Source organism: Mustela nivalis, assembly GCF_964662115.1.
Source record: "Mustela nivalis genome assembly, chromosome: 9".
NCBI classification, from domain to species: domain Eukaryota; kingdom Metazoa; phylum Chordata; class Mammalia; order Carnivora; family Mustelidae; genus Mustela; species Mustela nivalis.
The window spans coordinates 27,032,900-27,055,333 of NC_139028.1; the positions used below are offsets into that span (position 1 = coordinate 27,032,900).

Genomic DNA, 22,434 nt, shown 5'->3' on the forward strand with positions numbered 1-22,434 from the left:
AAATTGGAAGGGGAGGTGAACCATGAGAGACTATGGACTCTGAAAAACAATTTGAGGGTTTGGGAGGGGAGGAGGGTGGGAGGTTGGGGGAACCAGGTGGTGGGTATTGGAGAGGGCACGGATTGCATGGAGCACTGGGTGTGGTGCAAAAACAATGAATACTGTTATGCTGAAAAAAACAATAAATTTTAAAAAATATATAGTACAGATGGCCCTTCTTTTCACTACATCTGTGTCTTTGGGGTAAATACCCAGTAGTGCAATTGAAGGGTCATAGGGAAGCTCTATTTTTAATTTCTTGAGGAATCTCCACACTGTTCTCCAAAGAAGCTGCACCAACTTTCATTCCCACCAACAATGGAAGAGGGTTCCCCTTTCTCCACATCCTCTCCAACACATGTTGTTTCCTGTCTTGCTAATTTTGGCCATTCTAACTGGTCTAAGGTGATATCTCAATGTGGTTTTAATTTGAATCTCCCTGATGGCTAATGATGATGAACATTTATTCATGTGTCTGATAGCCATTTGTATGTCTTCATTGGAGAAGTGTCTGTTCATATCTTCTGCCCATTTTTTGATATGATTGTCTGTTTTGTGTGTGTTGAGTTTGAGGAGTACTTTATAGATCCTGGATATCAACCTTTTGTCTCTACTGTCATTTGCAAATATCTTCTCCCATTCCATGGGTTGCCTCTTTGTTTTTTTGACTGTTTCCTTTGCTGTGCAGAAGCTTTTGATTTTGATGAAGTCCCAAAAGTTTATTTTCACTTTTGTTTCCTTTGCCTTTGGAGACATATCTTAAAAGAAGTTGCTGTGGCTGATATCGAAGAGGTTACTGCCTATGTTCTCTTCTAGGATTCTGATGGATTCCTGTCTCACATTGAGGTCTTTTAAGCATTTCGAGTTTATCTTTGTGTACGGTGTAAGAGAATGCTCGAGTTTCATTCTTCTACATATAGCTTCCCAGTTTTCCCAGCACCATTTATTGAAGAGACTGTCTTTTTTCAACTGTATATTTTTTTCATGTTTTGTCGAAGATTAATTGCCCATACAGGTGAGGGTCCATGTCTGGGCTCTCTACTCTGTTCCACTGTTCTATGTGTCTGTTTTTATACCAGTACCATGCTGTTGTGGTGATCACAGCTTTGTAGTAAAGCCTGAAATCAGGTAACGTGATGCACCCAGTTTTATTTTTCTTTTTCAACATTTCCATAGCAATTCAGGGTCTCTTCTGATTGCATAAAATTTTTGGATTATTTGCCCCAGCTCTTTGAAGAATACCGGTGGAATTTTGATCGGAATGGCATTAAAATTATATATTGCTCTAGGCATTATAGACATTTTAACAATGTTTATTCTTCCGATCCAAGAGCATTGAATGGTCTTCCATCTTTTTGTGTCTTCTTCAGTTTCCTTCATGAGTGTTCTGTAGCTCCTCGAGTACAGATCCTTTACCTCTTTGGTTAGGCTTATTCCCAGGCATCTAATGGTTCTTGGTGCTATAGTAAATGGAATAGATTCTCTAATTTCCCTTTATGTATTTTCATTGTTAGTGTATAAGAAAGACACTGATTTCTGTACATTGACTTTGTATCCTGCACGTTGTTGAATAGCTGTATGAGTACTAGTAGTTTGGGGGTGGAGTCCTTTGGGTTTTTCATATAAAGAATCATGTCATCTGCGAAGAGAGAAAGTTTGACTTCTTCATTGCCAAGTTGGATACCTTTTATTTCTCTTTGTTTTCTGATTGCTGTTGCTAGGACTTCGAATACTATGTTAAACAAGGGTGGTGAAAGTGGGCATCATTGTCTTGTTTCTGATCTCAACGGGAAGGCTGCACGCTTTTTCTCATTGAGGATGATATATGCTGTGGGTCTTTCATAGATAGATTTGATGAAGTTCAGGAATGTTCCCTCTATCCCTATACTTTGAAGCATTTTAATCAGGAACGGATCCGGGATTTTGTCAAATGCTTTTTCTGCATCAATTGAGAGGATCATGTGGTTTTTCTCTCTTCTCTTATAATTTGTTCTTTCACATTGATTGATTTGTGAATGTTGAACCATCCTTGTAGCCCAGGGATGAATCCCACCTGGTCATGCTGGATAATCTTTTTAATGTGCTGTTGGATCCTGTTTGCTAGGATCTTGTTGAGAATCTTAACATCCATATTCATCAGTGATGTTGCTCTGAAATTCTCCTTTTTGGTAGAGTCTTTGCCTGGCTTGGAGATCAGGGTAATGCTGGCTTCATATAAAGAGTCTGGAAGTTTTCTTTTGCTTCAATTTTTTGAAACAGCTTCAGGAGAATAGTGTTATTTCTTCTTTGAAAGTTTGGTAGAATTCCCCAGGGAATCCATCAGGTCTGGGGCTCTTGTATTTTGGGAGGTTTTTGATCACTGCTTCAATCTCGTTACTAGATATTGGTCAATCAGGTTGTTGATTTCTTCCTGGTTCAATTTGGGGAGTTTATAGTTTACCAGGAATGCATCCATTTCATCTAGGTTGCTTAGCTTATTGGCATATAACTGTTGATAATAACTGGGAGCTCTTTGCCGCTCACGGAGCTCCCAGGGGAGTGAGCCGGTCCGATGGTGGAAGCAAACGGGTCACACACAGTAACTGAAAGCAAAAGCTATTTATTAGCGTGTACCACACAATAGCTAATACAAGACAGACAACTCTAGCCGGGTGGGCTAGGGAGAGGGCCCAGGGCACTCTCGCTCGATCCCCTTCTCTGGAGCACACCGTTTGGGTGCATCGACCGAAAAGGTGACCGATCCCCTCCCTGGAGCACACCTTTTGGGTGCATCGACCGGCAGGATAATCTGAGCGAGAGGGTCCCAAGAGCACACTCTGACAAGCAGAGGGCCAGTGCTGCTTATATGCCAGTTCAGTCACTGCGTCAAAGGCGCTTGCAGTTAATCTGCGGTCTGCTGTACGTGCGAGGCTGCTCATCTGCTGCTGCTGATGTTGCTTGTAGCACGTACCCCATGTCCCGGTGGTCAATCTGCGGTCAGCTATAACATCCTGTGTAACACCTCCTAGTTCATAACAGTTCTTGGAAGCTCTTTGCCTGCTTGGAAGCTCTACAACAGTGGGGTTCATGCTCACAGGACTCCCTCAATAACTTCTGATTGTTGTTTCTACTTCCTTGGTGTTCACTGTGATCTCTCCCTTTTCATTCACAATTTTATGAAATTGGGCTTTCTCTCTTTTCTTTTGGATTAGTGTGGTTAATGGTTTATCGATCTTATTGATTCTTTTAAAAAACCAGCTTCTAGTTTCATTGATACGTTCTACTGTATCTCTAGTTTCTACCTAATTGATCTCAGCTCTAATATTGATGATTTCCCTTCTTATGTATGGAGTTGGTTTGATTTGTTGTTGATTCTCCAGTTCTTTGAGGTGTAGAGAGAGCTGCTGTGTTCTGGATTTTTCAATTTTTTTTGAGGAAGGCTTGGATGGCTATGTATTTCCCACCTAGGACCACCTTGACTGTATCCCATAGGTTTTGGACTGAAGTGTCTTCATTCTCATTGGTTTCCATGAATTGTTTCAGTTCTTCTTTGATGTCCTGGTTGATCCAAGCATTCTTAAGCAAAGTGGTCTTTAGCTTCCAGGTGTTTGAGTTCCTTCAGAACTTTTCCTTGTGCTTGAGCTCCAGTTTCAAAACATTGTGATCTAAGAATATGCAAGGAATAATCTCAGTATTTTGGTATCAGTTGAGTCCTGATTTGTGACCCAGTATGTGGCCTATCCTGGAGAAGGTTCCGTGTACACCTGAGAAGAATGAGTATTCTGTTGTTTTAGGGTGGAATGTTCTGTATATATCTATGAGGTCCATCTGGTCCAATGTGCCATTCAATACTCTTGTTTCTTTATTGATTTTCTGCTTTGATGATCTGTCTATTTCTGAGAGAGGCATGTTAAGATCTCCTACTATTAATGTATTCATATCAATATGACTATCTTGATTAACAGTTTTCTTATGTAATTGGCTGCTCCCATATTGGGGGCATAGATATTTACACAAAAGGGCCATTTGTACCCCAATGTTTATAGCAGCAATGGCCACGGTCGCCAAATTGTGGAAAGAACCAAGATGCCCTTCAATGGATGAATGGATAAGGAAGATGTGGCCCATATACACTATGGAGTATAATGCCTCCATCAGAAAGAATGAATACCCAACTTTTGTAGCAACATGGATGGGACTGGAAGAGATTATGCTGAGTGAAATAAGTCAAGGAGAGAGAGTCAATTATCATATGGTTTCACTTATTTGTGGAGCATAACAAAAAGCATGGAGGACATGGGGAGTTAGAGAGGAGAAGGGGGTTGGGGTAAATTGGAAGGGAAGGTGAACCAGGAGAGACTATGGACTCTGAAAAACAATCTGAGGGTTTTTGAAGGGGCAGGGTGGAAGGTCAGGGTACCAGGTGGTGGCTATTATAGAGGGCACGGATTGCATGAGCACTGGGTGTGGTGCAAAAATAATGAATACTGTTATGCTGAAAATAAATAAAAAATAAATTTAAAAAAATCAAAGATCTAAATATATATAATACATTAATAATAATAATAAAAATAATAAGCTGGTATATGTAGAATCAAAACACCAAGTCCTGGTCTCAGCTCTACCAGTTACAAGTTGTAATCTGTGACAAACCATGAAATCATCTGAGCATCGGTTTCACCAACAAGGAAATGAAACCCACGCTTCTTTCTTCTCTTTATCTCACTTTATTTTCCCTTGAAATATAAGAACTGTCTGATTTGACAGAGCAGAAAAACTAAAACACATTAAGAGCAATTGTAAAACCCTGCACATCTCTATATTAATATTTGAATGGGCTAATTTAACTTTATGTCAGAGACAGAGGTTCCCCAGTCCCTCTGATGCCCCCCAGCCATTGTACTCACTGAGGAAGATGAGAGTCTTTCCCACAGAAAGTAAGACTTCACATTGGCTATGATTCTCATGTTTAAAGGTACATATTTTATACAACTAAGCCCTGCAGATACACCGACTACTTCACCTGGTGGTCAGCTGATAACACAATAACATGCCCCAATGCACAAAGAAAACCCAACTTATGCCAGACTCAGGGGAAAATAGCATTTGTGTCTCCCACCATGGATATCAATTCAACAAAATCAATTTCAAGAAGTAATTTTGATCATATAGAATTGAAATTAGAATCTATCTACTCTGTTGTATTATGAAAATCTACATTTATATCATTCTCTTACTATCCCTTATTTATATTTGTGACATATACTCCAATGCTGCACATTGCTAGGTACTCAGAGGTGCAAAATGCTGTGAGTGTGTGTGTGTGTGTGTGTGTACACATACGTGTGTGCATGTGTATGTGTGTTACACTGAACAAGCAAATGAATAAAGCAATAGCCACTTCAGTTCCTCATTTCAGTAAGTACATCCTGCTCAGCTCTTCTTTTCAGGAGTGGGTTCCATAACATGCAATCAATGTTGGGCAGTAATCTCATGAAAGAAAAGACTTCAAGATTGCGTGTGTGTGTGTGTGTGTGTGTGTGTGTGTGTGTTTTGAAGGAGGCAGTGTCAGGAGGAGTGGAGAATAAGGTTAAAAAAATTTAGGAGGAGTCAAGATGGTGGAGAAGTAGCACGTTGAGACTACTTCAGCTAGCAGGAGATCAGCTAAATAGCTTATCTAAAGATTGCAAACACCTGAAAATCCATCGGCAGATCGAAGAGAAGAAGAACAGCAATTCTGGAAACAGAAAAACAACCACTTTCTGAAAGGTAGGACTGGCAGAGAAGTGAATCCAAAGCGACGGGAAGATAGACCCCGGGGGAGGGGCCGGCTCCCGGCATGCGGCGGAGCAATGGAGCACAAAATCAGGACTTTTAAAAGTCTGTTCCGCTGAGAGACATTGCTCCAGAGGCTAAACCGGGGCAAAGCCCATGCAGGGTCAGTGTGGCCTCAGGTCCCGCAGGGTCACAGAAGGATCAGGGGTATCTGAGTATCACAGAGCTTGTGGGTATTGGAACCAGAAAGCTGGCTACAGAGACAGAGGCGACAGCACGATCCCAGCTCGGGAGTTACATTGAACCGGTAGCAGGCTCGGTGAACTCGGAGCGCGGCCGGAGGTCAAGCAGATGGGAGTAACTGGGTGCTCTTCTCTGAGGGCACACTGAGGAGTGGGGCCCCGGGCTCTCGGCTCCTCTGGGCTGGACACCAGGAGGCCGCCATTTGTATTCCTGTCCTCCGGAACTCTATGGAAAGCGCTCAGGGAACAAAAGCTCCTGAAAGCAAACCCCAGCAGACTACTCAGCCTGGCCCCTGGTAAGGGCAGTGCAATTCCGCCTGGGGCAAAGACACTTGAGAATCACTACACCAGGCCCCTCCCCCAGAAGATCAAAAAGAAATCCAGCCAAGACCAAGTTCACCTACCAGCGAGTGCAGTTTCAATACCAAGGAGAGCAGCAGAATTCCAGAGGAGGAGAAAGCAAACCACGGAACTAATGGCTTTCTCCCTGTAATTTTTTTAGTCTTGCAATTAATTTAATTTTTTTCTTTTTCATTTTTTTTCTCTTCTTCTGCTAAATGTTTTTTTAACTTTTACCCTTTTCCTTTTTAACATTTTTAAACTAGTTTATATAATATAAATATGTTTTCTTTTTTATATTTTTCTTTAATCGTTTTCTTTTTTTAAATTCTTTTCTTTTCTTTTTTTTTCTTTCTTTCTTTTTGAACCTCTCTTTATCCCCTTCCTCCCCCCTCACGATTTGGGATCTCTTCTGATTTAGTTAAAGCATATTTTCCTGGGGTTGTTGCCACCCTTTTAGTATTTTACTTACTCCTTCATATACTCTTATCTGGACAAAATGACAAGGCGGAAAAATTCACCACAAAAAAAAAAAAAAAAAAAAAACAAGAGGCAGTACCAAAGGCTAGGGACCTAATCATTACAGACATTGGTAATATGTCAGATCTAGAGTTCAGAATGACAATTCTCAAGGTTCTAGCCGGGCTCGAAAAAGTCATGGAAGATATTAGAGAAACCCTCTCGGGAGATATAAAAGCCCTTTCTGGAAAAATAAAAGAACTAAAATCTAACCAAATTGAAATCAAAAAAGCTATTAATGAGGTGCAATCAAAAAGGAAGGCTCTCACTGCTAGGATAAATGAGGCAGAAGAAAGAATTAGCGATATAGAAGACCAAATGACAGAGAATAAAGAAGCTGAGCAAAAGAGGGACAAACAGCTACTGGACCACGAGGGGAGAATTCAAGAGATAAGTGACACCATAAGACAAACCAACATTAAAATAATTGGGATTACAGAAGAAGAAGAAAGAGAGAGGGGAGCAGAAGGTATACTGGAGAGAATTATTGGGGAGAATTTCCCCAAATATGACAAAGGGAACGAGCATCAAACTTCAGGAGGTTCAGAGAACGCCCCTCAAAATGAATAAGAATAGGCCCACACCCCGTCACCTAATAGTAAAATTTTCATGTCGCTGTGACAAAGAGAAAATCCTGAAAGCAGCCCGGGAAAAGAAGTCTGTAACATACAATGGTAAAAATATTAGATTGGCAGCTTACTTATCCACAGAGACCTGGCAGGCCAGAAAGAGCTGGCATGATATTTTCAAAGCACTAAACGAGAAAAACATGCAGCCAAGAATACTATATCCAGCTAGGCTATCATTGAAAATAGAAGGTGAGATTAAAAGCTTCCAGGACAGTGGGATTATGGACATTGGGGAGGGTATGTGCTTTGGTGAGTGCTGTGAAGTGTGTAAACCTGGTGATTCACAGACCTGTACCCCTGGGGATAAAAATATATGTTTATAAAAAATAAAAATTAAAAAAAAAAAAAAAAAAAAGCTTCCAGGACAAACAAAAACTGAAAGAATTTTCAAACACCAAACCAGCTCTACAGGAAATATTGAAAGGGGTCCTAAGCAAAGAGAGAGCCTACAAGTTGTAGATCAGTTAGGAACAGAGACAATATACCATAACAGTCACCTTATAGGCAATACAATGGCACTAAATAATTCCTATCTATCAATAGTTACCCTGAAAGTTAATGGGCTAAATGCCCCAGTCAAAAGACACAGGGTATCAGAATGGATAAAAAAACAAAACCCATCTATATGTTGCCTCCAAGAAACTCATTTTAAGCCCGAAGACACCTCCAGATTTAAAGTGAGGGGGTGGAAAAGAATGTACCATGCTAATGGACATCAGAAGAAAGCAGGAGTGGCAAACCTTATATAAGATCAATTAGATTTTAAGCCAAAGACTATAATAAGAGATGAGGAAGGACACTATATCATACTCAAAGGGTCTGTCCAACAAGAAGATCTAACAATTTTAAATATCTATGCCCCCAACGTGGGAGCACCCAATATATAAACCAATTAATAACAAAATCAAAGAAACACATAAACAATAATACAATAATAGTAGGGGACTTTAACACTCCTCACTGAAATGGACAGATCATCCAAGCAAAAGATCAGCAAGGAAATAAAGGCCTTAAATGACACACTGGACCAGATGGACATCACAGATATATTCAGAACATTTCATCCCAAAGCAACAGAATACACATTCTTCTCTAGTGCACATGGAACATTCTCCAGAGTACATCACATCCTTGGTCCTAAATCAGGACTCAACCAGTATCAAATATTGGGATCATTCCCTGCATATTTTCACACCACAATGCTCTGAAGCTAGAACTCAACCACAAAAGGAAGTTTGGAAAGAACCCAAATACATGGAGACTAAACAGCATCCTTCTAAAGAATGAATGGGTCAACCAGGAAATTAAGGAAGAATTGAAAAAAATCATGGAAACAAATGATAATGAAAATACAACAGTTCAAAATCTGTGGGACACAACAAAGGCAGTCCTGAGAGGAAAATATATAGTGGTACAAGCCTTTCTCAAGAAACAAGAAAGGTCTCAGGTACACAACTTAACCCTATACCTAAAGGAGCTGGAAAAAGAACAAGAAAGAAACCCAAAGCCCAGCAGGAGAATAGAAATCGTAAAGATCAGAACAGAAATCAATGAAATAGAAACCAAAAAAACAATAGAACAAATCAACGAAACTAGGAGCTGGTTCTTTGAAAAAATTAATAAAATTGATAAACCCCTGGCCACACTTATCAAAAAGAAAAGAGAAAGGACCCAAATAAATAAAATCATGAATGAAAGAGGAGAGATCACAATTAACACCAAAGAAATACAAACTATTATAAGAACATACTATGAGTAACTCTACGCCAACAAATTTGACAATCTGGAAGAAATGGATGCATTCCTAGAAACATATAAACTACCACAACTGACCCAGGAAGAAATAGAAAGCATGAACAGACCCATAACCAGTAAGGAGATTGAAACAGTCATTAAAAGTCTCCAAACAAACAAAAGCCCAGGGCCAGACGGCTTCCCGGGGGAATTCTACCAAACATTTAAAGAAGAACTAATTCCTATTCTCCTGAAACTGTTCCAAAAAATAGAAATGGAAGGAAAACTTCCAAACTCATTTTATGAGGCCAGCATCACCTTGATCCCAAAACCAGACAAGGATCCCATCAAAAAAGAGAGCTATAGACCAATATCCTTGATAAACACAGATGCGAAAATTCCGACCAAAATACTAGCCAATAGGATTCAACAGTACATTAAAAGGATTATTCACCATGACCAAGTGGGATTTATTCCAGGGCTGCAAGGTTGGTTCAACATCTGCAAATCAATTACTGTGATACAACACATCAATAAAAGAAAGAACAAGAACCATATGATACTCTCAATAGATGCTGAAAAAGCATTTGACAAAGTACAGCATCCCTTCCTGATCAAAACTCTTCAAAGTGTAGGGATAGAGGGCACATACCTCAATATCATCAAAGCCATCTATGAGAAACCCACCGCAAATATCATTCTCAATGGGGAAAAACTGAAAGCTTTTCCGCTAAGGTCAGGAACACGGCCGGGATGTCCATTATCACCACTGCTATTCAACATAATACTAGAAGTCCTAGCCTCAGCAATCAGACAACAAAAGGAAATTAAAGGCATCCAAATCGGCAAAGAAGAAGTCAAACTATCACTCTTCGCAGATGATATGATACTATATGTGGAAAACCCAAAAGACTCCACTCCAAAACTGCTAGAACTTGTACAGGAATTCAGTAAAGTGTCAGGATATAAAATCAATGCACAGAAATCAGTTGCATTTCTGTACACCAACAACAAGACAGAAGAAAGAGAAATTAAGGAGTCAATCCCATTTACAATTGCACCCCAACCCATAAGATACCTAGGAATAAACCTAACCAAAGAGGCACAGAATCTATACTCAGAAAACTATAAAGTACTCATGAAAGAAATTGAGGAAGACACAAAGAAATGGAAAAATGTTCCATGCTCCTGGATTAGAAGAATAAATATTGTGAAAATGTCTATGCTATCTAAAGCAATCTACACATTTAATGCAATTCCTATCAAAGTACCATCCATTTTTTTTCAAAGAAATGGAACAAATAATTCTAAAATTTATATGGAACCAGAAAAGACCTCGAATAACCAAAGGGATATTGAAAAAGAATGCCAACGTTGGTGGCATCACAATTCCGGACTTCAAGTTCTATTACAAAGCTGTCATCATCAAGACAGCATGGTATTGGCACAAAAACAGACACATAGATCAAGGAAACAGAATACAGAGCCCAGAAATAGACCCTCAACTCTATGGTCAACTAATCTTCGACAAAGCAGGGAAGAATGTCCAGTGGAAAAAAGACAGCCTCTTCAATAAATGGTTTTGGGAAAATTGGACAGCCACATGCAGAAAAATGAAATTGAACCATTTCCTTACACCACACATGAAAATAGACTCAAAATGGATGAAGGACCTCAATGTGAGAAAGGAATCCATCAAAATCCTTGAGGAGAACACAGGCAGCAACATCTTCCTAGGAACATCGTCAAAGGCAAGGGAAGCAAGGGCAAAAATGAACTATTGGGATTTCATCAAGATCAAAAGCTTTTGCACAGCAAAGGAAACAGTTAACAAAATCAAAAGACAACTGACAGAATGGGAGAAGATATTTGCAAACAACATAACAGATAAAGGACTAGTGTCCAGAATCTATAAAGAACTTAGCAAATTCAACACCCAAAGGACAAATAATCCAATCAAGAAATGGGCAGAGGACATGAACAGACATTTCTGCAAAGAAGACATCCAGATGGCCAACAGACACATGAAAAAGTGCTCCATATCACTCGGCATCAGGGAAATACAAATCTAAACCACAATGAGATATCACCTCACACCAGTCAGAATGGCTAAAATCAACAAGTCAGGAAACGACAGATGCTGGCGAGGATGCGGAGAAAGGGGAACCCTCCTACACTGTTGGTGGGAATGCAAGCTGGTGCAACCACTCTGGAAAACAGCATGGAGGTTCCTCAAAATGTTGAAAATAGAACTGCCCTATGACCCAGCAATTGCACTACTGGGTATTTACCCTAAAGATACAAACGTAGTGATCCAAAGGGGCACGTGCACCGAATGTTTATAGCAGCAATGTCCACAATAGCCAAACTATGGAACCAAACTATTGACTTTCTGGTCAATAACAACAACAAAAAAAGTGATCCTCCTACTTCAGGACCAGAAGAAAAGCTGATTACATTCTGAATTTGTTTCATGTAAACTCCTTTTAATTGCTGGACTCCTAATTTTTTAAAAATTTTTTATTTTTTATAAACATATAATTTTATCCCCAGGGGTACAGGTCTGTGAATCGCCAGGTTTACACACTTCACAGCACTCACCTAAGCACACACCCTCCCCAATGTCCATAACCCCACCCCCCTTCTCCCAACCCCCCTTCCCCCAGCAACCCTTAGTTTGTTTTGTGAGATTAAGAGTCACTTATGGTTTGTCTCCCTCCCAATCCCATCTTGTTTTATTGATTCTCCTCCTACCCACTTAAGCCCCCATGTTGCATCACCACTTCCTCATATCAGGGAGATCATATGATAGTTGTCTTTCTCCGCTTGACTTATTTCGCTAAGCATGATACGCTCTAGTTCCATCCATGTTGTCGCAAATGGCAAGATTTCATTTCTTTTGATGGCTGCATAGTATTCCATTGTGTATATATACCACATCTTCTTTATCCATCATCTGTTGATGGACATTTAGGTTCTTTCCATAGTTTGGCTATTGTGGACATTATTGCTATAAACATTTGGGTGCATGTGCCCATTCAGATCACTATTTTGTATAAATAGAACTTGTCAAATGAAAATCACACATGTTGATATGGAGGTCTGGGGATGTGATGTGGCAGGTCATTAAAAGAATAAGTCAATAACTCTGTGATGACAGATTGTAACTACATTTTTCATGGTGAGCATTTGGTTGTGTATATATTGTCAGATCACTATGTTGTACATGTGAAACTCATAGAATATATGAGGAAGTGGAGATGCAGCGTGAGAGGTTTGGGGGATAGGAAAAGAATAAGTGAAACAAGATGGGATCGGGAGGGAGACAAACCATGAGAGACTCTTAATCTCACAAAACAAACTGAAGGTTGCTGGGGGGAGAGGGGTCAGGAGAAGGTGGTGCGGTTATGGACATTGGGGAGGGTATGTGCTATGGTGAGTGCTGCAAAGTGTATAAACCTGGCAATTCACATATAACTGTTGATAATAACTTCTGATGATTGTCTCTATTTCCTGGGTGTTAGTTGTGATCTCTCCCTTTTCATTCATAATTTTATTAATGTGGGCCTTTTCTCTTTTCTTTTGAATTAGTGTGGCCAATGGTTTATTGATCTTATTGATTCTTTCAAAAAATCACCTTCTGGTCTCATTGATATGTTCTACTGTATCTCCAGTTTCTATCTCATTGATCTCTGCTCTAATCTTATTTCCCTTATTGTGTGTGGAGTTGGCTTAATTTGTTGTTGATTCTCCAGTTCTTTAAGGTGTATAGACAGCTGGTGTATTCTGGATTTTTCAATTTTTGTGAGGGAGGCTTGGATGGCTATGTATTTCCCCCTTAGGACCGCCTTTGCTGTATCCCATAGGTTTTGGACTGAAGTGTCTTCATTGTCATTGGTTTCCATGAATTGTTTCAGTTCTTCTTTGATCTCCTGGTTGATCCAAGCATCTTAAGCGAGGTGGTCTTTAGCTTCCAGGTGTTTGAGTTCCTTTGGACCTTTTCCTTGTGATTGAGCTCCAGTTTCAAAGTATTGTGTTCTGAGAATATGCAGGAAATAATCTCAAGACCAGTTGAATGGAGTAGAGAGCCCAGATATGGACCCTCAACTCTATGGTCAAATAATCTTCGACAAAGCAGAAAAAAATATACAGTGGAAAAAAGACAGTCTCTTCAATAAATGGTGCTGGGAAAATTGGACAGCTACATGTAGAAGAATGAAACTCAAACATTCTCTTACACCGTAAACAAAGATAAACTCGAAATGGATAAAAGACCTCAGCATGAGACAGGAATCCATCAGAATCCTAAAAGAGAATACAGGCAGTAACCTTTTCGATAACAGCCACAGCAACTTCTTTCAAGATATGTCTCTAAAGGCAAAGGAAACAAAAGTGAAAATGAACTTTTGGGACTTCATCAAGATCCAAAGCTTCTGCACAGCAAAGGAAACAGTCAAGAAAACAAAGAGGCAACCCACGGAATGGGAGAAGATATTTGCAAATGACAATACAGACAAAAGACTGATATCCAGGATCTATAAAGAGCTTCTCAAATTCAACGCACACAAAACAGATAATCATGTCAAAAAATGGGCAGGCGACATGAAAAGACACTTCTCCAATGAAGACATACAAATGGCTATCAGAGACATGAAAAAAATACTCATCATCACTAGCCATCACGGAGATTCAAGTTAAAACCACATTGAGATACCACCTTACACCAGTTAAAATGGCCAAAATTAGCAAGACAGGATACAACATGTGTTGGAGAGGATGTGGAGAAAGGGGAACCCTCTTACACTGTTGGTGGGAATGAAAGTTGGTGCAGCCACTTTGGAGAACAGTGTGGAGATTCCTTAAGAAATTAAAAATAGAGCTTCCCTATGACCCTGCAATTGCACTACTGGGTATTTACCCCAAAGATAGAAATGTAGTGAAAAGAAGGGCCATCTTTACCCCAATGTTCATAGCAGCAATGGCCAGGGTCGCCAGACTGTGGTAAAAAACAAGATGCCCTTCAACGGATAAATGGATAAGGAAGATGTGGTCCATATACACTATGGAGTATTATGCCTCCATCAGAAAGGATGAATACCCAACTTTTGCATCAACATGGACTGGAAGAGATTATGCTGGGTGAAATAAGTGAAGCAGAGAGACTCAATTATCATATGGTTTCACTTATTTGTAGAGCATAACAAATAACATGGAGGACATAGGGAGATGGAGAGGAGAAAGGAGTTGAGGGAAATTGAAAGGGGTGATGAACCATGAGAGACTATAGACTCTGAAAACCAATCTGAGGGTTTTGAAGGGGCAGCTAGTGGGAGGTTGGGGGACCCAGGTGATGGGTATTATGGAAGGCACATATAGCATGGAGCACTGGGTGTGGGGCATAAACAATGAATTCTGTTTACCCTGAAAAGAAATTAAAAAAAAAAAAGAAAAAACCTGGCGATTCACAGATCTGTACCACTGGGGCTAATAATTCATTATATGTTTATAAAAAAATAAATTTTTTTTAAAAAAAGAATATTGTATGTCTACTGTACTTCAATTAAAAATTAATTTTTAAAATAAATAATAAATAAGTCAAGCATCTAAAACACAAACAAGACAACAAACCAGTTATGCTCAATTTCACAAAAGCTAAATCTTGAGTGGAAATCAGAAAAGTGGTAAAATACTAAGTATTATTAAAGTTATCTTAGACATATTCAGGGAATCTTGGATCACTGAAAAAAAAAAGAAAATTAAAAAAAGAATAATAAAACAAAAAGTAAAAAAAGAAATATTTAAATCATAATTATTAAACTTTTTTCCTTGTTTCAAGTTTTTATTTATATTCTAGTTAGGAAACCAATAGTTTAGGATTAAGGACTTTTAGAGTAGTCATCTTTTTGTGTTTTGCAAAAGAAAAATGATCCAACACCTTACTGAAGAAAGGAAATTTTGATGAAGTCCCAAAAGTTTATTTTCGCTTTTGTTTCCTTTTCCTTTGGAGACATATCATGAAAGAAGTTGCTGTGGCTGATATCGAAGAGATTACTGCCTATGTTCTCCTCTAGGATTCTGATGGATTCCTGTCTCACGTTGAGGTCTTTTATCCGTTTTGAGTTTACCTTTGTGTACGGCGTAAGAGAATGGTCGAGTTTCATTCTTCTACATATAGCTGTCCAGTTTACACAGCACCATTTATTGAAGAGACTGTCTTTTTTCCACTGTATATTTTTTCTTGTTTTGTCGAAGATTAATTGACCATAGAGTTGAGGGTCCATATCTGGGCTCTCTACTCTGTTCCACTGGTCTATGTGTCTGTTTTTATACCAGTACCATCCTGTGTTGGTGACCACAGCTTTCTAGAAAAGCTTGAAATCAGGTCCCGTGATGCCTCCAGTTTTATTTTTGTTTTTCAGCATTTCCTTAGCAATTTGGAGTCTCTTCTGATTCTATACAAATTTCTGGATTATTTGCTCCAGCTCTTTGAAGAATACTGGTGGAATTTTGATCGGAATGGCATTAAAAGTATAGATTGCTTTAGGCAGTATAGACATTTTAACAATGTTTATTTTTCCGATCCAAGAGCATGGAATGGTCTTCCATCTTTCTGTGTCTTCTTCAATTTCCTTCATGAGTGTTCTGTAGTTTCTCAAGTACAGATCCTTTACCTCTCTGGTTAGGTTTATTCCCAGATATCGTATGGTCCTTGGTGCTATAGTAAATGGAATCGATTCTCTAATTTCCCTTTATGTATTTTCATCGTTAGTGTATAAGAAAACCACTGGTTTCTGCACATTGACTTTGTATCCTGCCACGTTGCTGTATGAGTTCTAGTAGTTTGGGGGTGGAGTCTTTTGGGTTGTCCATATAAAGAATCATGTCATCTGCAAAGACAGAGAGTTTGAGCTCTTCATTGCCAAGTTGGATACATTCTATTTCTCTTTGTTGTCAGATTGCTGTTGCTAGGACTTCGAATACTATGTTGAACAAGAGTGGTGAGAGTGGGCATCCTTGTCTTGTTCCTGATCTCAACGGGAAGGCTGCAAGCTTTTTCTCATTGAGGATGATATTTGCTGTGGGTCTTTCATAGATAGATTTGATGAGGTTCAGGAATGTTCCCTCTATCCCTATACTTTGAAGCGTTTTAATCAGGAACGGATGCTGGATTTTGTCAAATGCTTTTTCTGCATCAATTGAGAGGACCATGTGGTTTTTCTCTCTTCTCTTATAATTCGTTCTATCACATTGATTGATTTGCAAATGTTGAACCATCCTTGTAGCCCAGGGATGAATCCCACCTGGTCATGCTGGATAATCTTTTAAATGTGCTGTTGGATCCTATTTGCTAGGATCTTGTTGAGAATCTTAGCATCCATATTCATCAGTGATATTGCTCTGAAAATCTCCGTTTTGGTAGGGTCTTTGCCTGGTTTGGGGATCAGGGTAATGCTGGCTTCATAGAAACAGTCTGGAAGTTTTCCTTCTGCTTCAATTTTTTGAAACAGCTTCAGGAGAATAGGTGTTATTTCTTCTTTGAAAGTTTGGTAGAATTCCCCAGGGAATCCATCAGGTCCAGGACTCCTGTTTTTTGGGAGGTTTTTGATCACTGCTTCAATCTCGTTACTAGATATCGGTCTATTCAGGTTGTCGATTTCTTCCTGGTTCAATTTTGGGAGTTTATAGTTTACCAGGAATGCATCCATTTCATCTAGGTTGCTTAGCTTATTGGCATATAACTGTTGAAAATGAACTTTTGGTACTTCATCAAAATCAAAAGCTTCTGCACAGCAAAGGAAACAGTCAAAAAAACAAAGAGGCACCCACGGAATGGGAGAAGACATTTGCAAATGACAGTGCAGACAAAAGGTTGATATCCAAGACCTATAATGAACTCCTCAAACTCAACACACACAAAACAGGCAACCATATAAAAAAAAAGGGGGGGGGCAGAAGATATGAACAGAGACTTCTCCAACGAAGACATACAAATGGCTATCAGACACATGAAAAAATGCTCATCATCACTAGCTCTCAGGGAGATTCAAATTAAAACCACATTGAGATATCACCACACACCAGTTATAATGGCCAAAATTAACAAGACAGGAAATAAGATATGTTGGAGGGGATGTGGAGAAAGGGGAACCCTCTTATACTGTTGGTGGGAATGCAAGTTGGTGCAGCCTCTTTGGAGAACAGTGTGGAGATTCCTCAAGAAATTAAAAATAGAGCTTCCCTATGACCCTGCAATTGCACTCCTGGGTATTTACCCCAAAGATACAGATGTAGTGAAAAGAAGGGCCATCTGTACCCCAATGTTTATAGCAGCAATGGCCATGGTTGCCAAACTGTGGAAAGAACCAAGATGTCCTTCAAAGGATGAAGGGATAAGGAAAATGTAGTCCATATACACTATGGAGTATCATGCCTCCATCAGAAAGGATGAATACCCAACTTTTGTAGCAACATGGACGGGACTGGAAGAGATTATGCTGAGTGAAATCAGTCAAGCAGAGAGAGTCATTATCATACGGTTTCACTTATTTGTGGAGCATAACAAATAGCATGGAGGACATGGGGACTTAGAGAGGAGAAGGGAGTTGGGGGAAATTGGAAGGAGAGGTGAACCAGGAGAGACTATGGACTCTGAAAAACAACCTGAGGGGTTAGAAATGGCCGGGGGGTGGGAGGTTGGGGTACCATGTGGTGGGTATTATAGAGGACATGGATTGCATGGAGCACTGGGTGTGGTGAAAGATAATGAATACTGTTATGCTAAAAATAAATAAATTTAATTTTAAAAAAAAGAAAGGAATCTGTCACAATTTGGCTTATCCACCAAATGTTTCTTTCACGTTTTCATTGCTCTCCTAGGTGCTATATGGAGGTTTTGTAATGTAAAATCCATAGAGGAGTAGCACACAGAAGTTAAAACACAGGAGTGATTTAGCTGTTTCCAGGTCCTCCAGCCCTGCTGCATTACCTGTTTATTTTTTTATTGTATTCATGTAACCACCATATAGTACATCATTAGAATCTGATGCAGTGTGCAATGTTTCATTATTTGCATATAACACCCAGTGCTCACATCACAACACGGGCCCTCCTTAATACCCATCACCTGGTTTAAATAGGAAATGCCTTGTGCTTTTATCTTACCCAGAGAAATCCTGTGGTCTCCATACTATTTCTAGAGCCTTCTAGGAAGGAAGAGTCACAAAAAGAGATGTCTTTTCTCCATCATTTGCTTTCTAAATCCCTTCATCTTGACTTGATACAGCAAAGGCGGTCCTAAGGGGGAAATACATAGCCATCCAAGCTACTCTCAAAAAAATTAAAAATCCAGAACACACCAGCTGTCTCTACATCTTAAAGAACTGAAGAATCAACAAATCAAATCAACTCCACACATAAGAAGGGAAATAAGATTAGAGCAGAGATCAATGAGGTAGAAACCAGAGATACAGTAGAACGTATCAATGAAACTAGAAGCTGGATTTTGAAAGAATCAGTAAGATCGATAAACCATTGGCCACCCTAATCCAAAAGAAAAGAGAGAAAGCCCAATTTCATAAAATTGTGAATGAAAAGGGAGAGATCACAACGAACACCAAGGAAGTAGAAACAATCATCAGAAGTTATTATCAACAGTTATATGCCAATAAGCTAAGCAACCTAGATGAAATGGATGCATTCCTGGAAAACTATAAACTCCCAAAATTGAAATACCTGATTGACCAACATCTAGTAACGAGAAGAAATTGACAACCTGATTGACCAACATATAGTAACAAGATTGAAGCAGTGATCAAAAACCTCCCAAAAAACAAGAGCCCAGGGGCGCCTGGGTGGCTCAGTGGGTTAAAGCCTCTGCCTTCACCTCGGGTCATGATCTCAGGGTCCTGGTATCGAGCCCCACATCAGGCTCTCTGCTCCGCAGGGAGCCTGCTTCCTCCTCTCTCTCTGCTGGCCTCTCTGCCTACTTGTGATCTGTCTGTCAAATAAATGAATAAAATCTTAAAAAAAAAAAAAAAAAAAAGAGAGCCCAGGACCTGATGGATTCCCTGGGGAATTCTACCAAACTTTCAAAGAAGAAATAACACCTATTCTCCTGAAGCTGTTTCAAAAAATTGAAGCAGAAGGAAAACTTCCAGACTGTTTCTATGAAGCCAGCATTACCCTGATCCCCAAACCAGGTAAAGACCCTACCAAAAAGGAGAATTTCAGACCAATATCACTGATGAATATGGATGCTAAGATTCTCAACAAGATCCTAGCAAATAGGATCCAACAGCACATTTAAAAGATTATCCAGCATGACCAGGTGGGATTCATCCCTGGGCTACAAGGATGGTTCAACATTCGCAAATCAATCAATGTGATAGAACGAATTATAAGAGAAGAGAGAAAAACCACATGGTCCTCTCAATTGATGCAGAAAAAGCATTTGACAAAATCCAGCATCCGTTCCTGATTAAAACGCTTCAAAGTATAGGGATAGAGGGAACATTCCTGAACCTCATCAAATCTATCTATGAAAGACCCACAGCAAATATCATCCTCAATGAGAAAAAGCTTGCAGCCTTCCCATTGAGATCAGGAACAAGACAAGGATGCCCACTCTCACCACTCTTGTTCAACATAGTATTAGAAGTCCTAGCAACAGCAATCGGACAAAAAAGGGACATAAAATGTATCCAACTTGGCAATGAAGAAGTCAAACTTTCTCTCTTCGCAAATGACATGATTCTCTATATGGACAACCCAAAAGACTCCACCCCCAAACTACTAGAACTCATACAACAATTCAGCAACGTGGCAGAATACAAAGTCAATGTACAGAAATCAGTGGCTTTCTTATACACTAATAATGAAAATACAGAAAGGGAAATTAGAGAATCAATTCCATTTACTATAGCACCAAGAACCATAAGATACCTGGGAACTAAGAACACTCATGAAAGAAACTGAAGAAGACACAGAAAGGTGGAAGACCATTCCATGCTCTTGGATCGGAAGAATAAACATTGTTAAAATGTCTATACTGCCTAGAGCAATCTATACTTTTAATGCCATTCCGATCAAAATTCCACCAGTATTCTTCAAAGAGCTGGAGCAAATAATCCAGAAATTTGTATGGAATCAGAAGAGACCCTGAATCGCTATGGAAATGTTGAAAAACAAAAATAAAACTGGAGGCATCATGTGATCTGATTTCAAGCTTTTCTAGAAAGCTGTGACCACCAAGACAGCATGGTACTGGCATAAAAACAGACACATAGACCAGTGGAACAGAGTAGAAAGCCCAAATATGGACCCTCAATTCTATGGTCAAATAATCTTCAACAAAACAAGAATAAATATACAGTGGAAAAAAGACAGTCTCTTCAATAAATGGTGCTGTGTAAACTGGACAGCTATATGTAGAAGAATGAAACTTGACTTGAATTTTGAAATACCAAACACTATTTAAGCTCCTGTCCTCTGTGTTCCTGCTTCCTCATAAATGTGGCGACCAATTTGGCCTTTTGGCCTTTGTCCCCTTATGCAGGATCATTGTGCATTGTAAGTTTTATCACAGCTGTATAGACACGGGGCGGGGTTTGAGGGAACTGCAGTACTCTGGAGAGCAGGAGACAAAGTCAGATGAAAGGTGGTTTTAAACCTCATAGTCCTTTCCTACAGAGAGATTTTTTTATTGTCCATGTGGTTTTGGGTCCTGGCCTAACGTCTGGTGCTGGGTTCCTTTCTCTCCCATTCCCTCGCCTCTTAATTACTAGTACTTGAAAACATTCTAAAATATTTTTTAAATTAATTTGCAAAAAGCTCACTGTTTCAGTCAATCATCCCTCTACTAGCCTAATAGGACTTCTCTTAGATAAGAAAAAGAACTATCACATTATTTTCCTAAAGCAACCATTACCCTGAGGGATATTTATGTGTAAGCCAACAAAGCACAGTCAACTTTCAAAATAAAAAATGTTCTCATTTTTAGGATTATTGAAATAAACTAAAAATAAAAATAATAAAATGAAGTAGACAAAAAGTATATTTGAAAGAGCAATAGACTTAAAATCAGGAGGCTACACTTTATCTAGATGTTCTCTTAATAAGCTATATGACAAAATCCATTAACTTTTCTCAGCTTCACTATCACATCTGTGCAATAAATACATATTGAGGATCACTCATGTGTCCTATGGTAAATATGAAATCTCTGCCAAAAGGTGCTTAACATGTAGCATTTAGTTGGAAAGTAGATTATATTTTATGGATTTTTTGGAACCTGCTGATTCTGTGAAACAATGACATTTCAAGGAAACACACTGGAGGCCAGGGAGGTATATAGACAGGAGTACAGATATCTGATTCTGATTCCAATAGCACAGTATAAGAACCCCCCACCATGGGTACAAGATCACCATACTGTTACCTTACATGATCATTTACAGAACTATTTATCCTTTCCAGGAGAAAAAAAAATCCATAACAATAAAAAAGAGATAAATTTATTCATTGATGTTATTTGTAAATGGTTAAAGAGGTAAAAAAAAAAAAAAAGACATTGTGAAAATGATGAGGAAGAAAGATCTTCTATCAAGAAATTGGAAACAAACTGGGCTCTGTGCTCCTCCCTGTTGGACACACAGCCACATCTTCTGGTGCAGTGACAGCACCATCCCAAAGACAAGATGGTAAAGGTTGGAGTAAGTATATTTGGTGGTATTGGGCACCTGGTCACCAAGGCTGCTTTTAACTGTGAGAAAGTGAATGCTATTTCTGTCAAGGACATCTTCATTGACCTCAACTACATGACCTACATGTTCCAGTATGATTCCATCCATGGCAAACTCAAAGGCACAGTAAAGGAGAGAATATGTAACTTGTCATCAATGCAAAGCCCACCTTCGTCTTCCAGGACCAAGATCCCACCTACATCAAATGGGGTGATGCTGCTGTTTAGTGTGCTGTGGAGTCCAATGCAGAAGTCTATGCCTTTCATGAAGCTGGGACCAAGAATATCAGCATCTTCATCCTTGAGCTGAATAGGAAGCTCACTGGCATCGCCTTGCATGTCCCCGCCCCCAACGTGTAAAGTCGTGGATCTGAGCTGCCACCTGGAGAAAGCTGTCAACTACTATGACATCAAAAAGCCAGTGAAGTAGTCATCAGAG

At 39.4% G+C, this 22,434-nt stretch overlaps 1 protein-coding gene across 1 annotated transcript in view; it reads right to left on the reverse strand.

Annotated features, from left to right (window-relative positions):
• Nucleotides 1-22,434, reverse strand: part of LOC309841033 (olfactory receptor 8B8-like) — a gene marked incomplete at both ends in the record, with an annotated part of 127,746 nt that overhangs the window by 95,186 nt on the left and 10,126 nt on the right.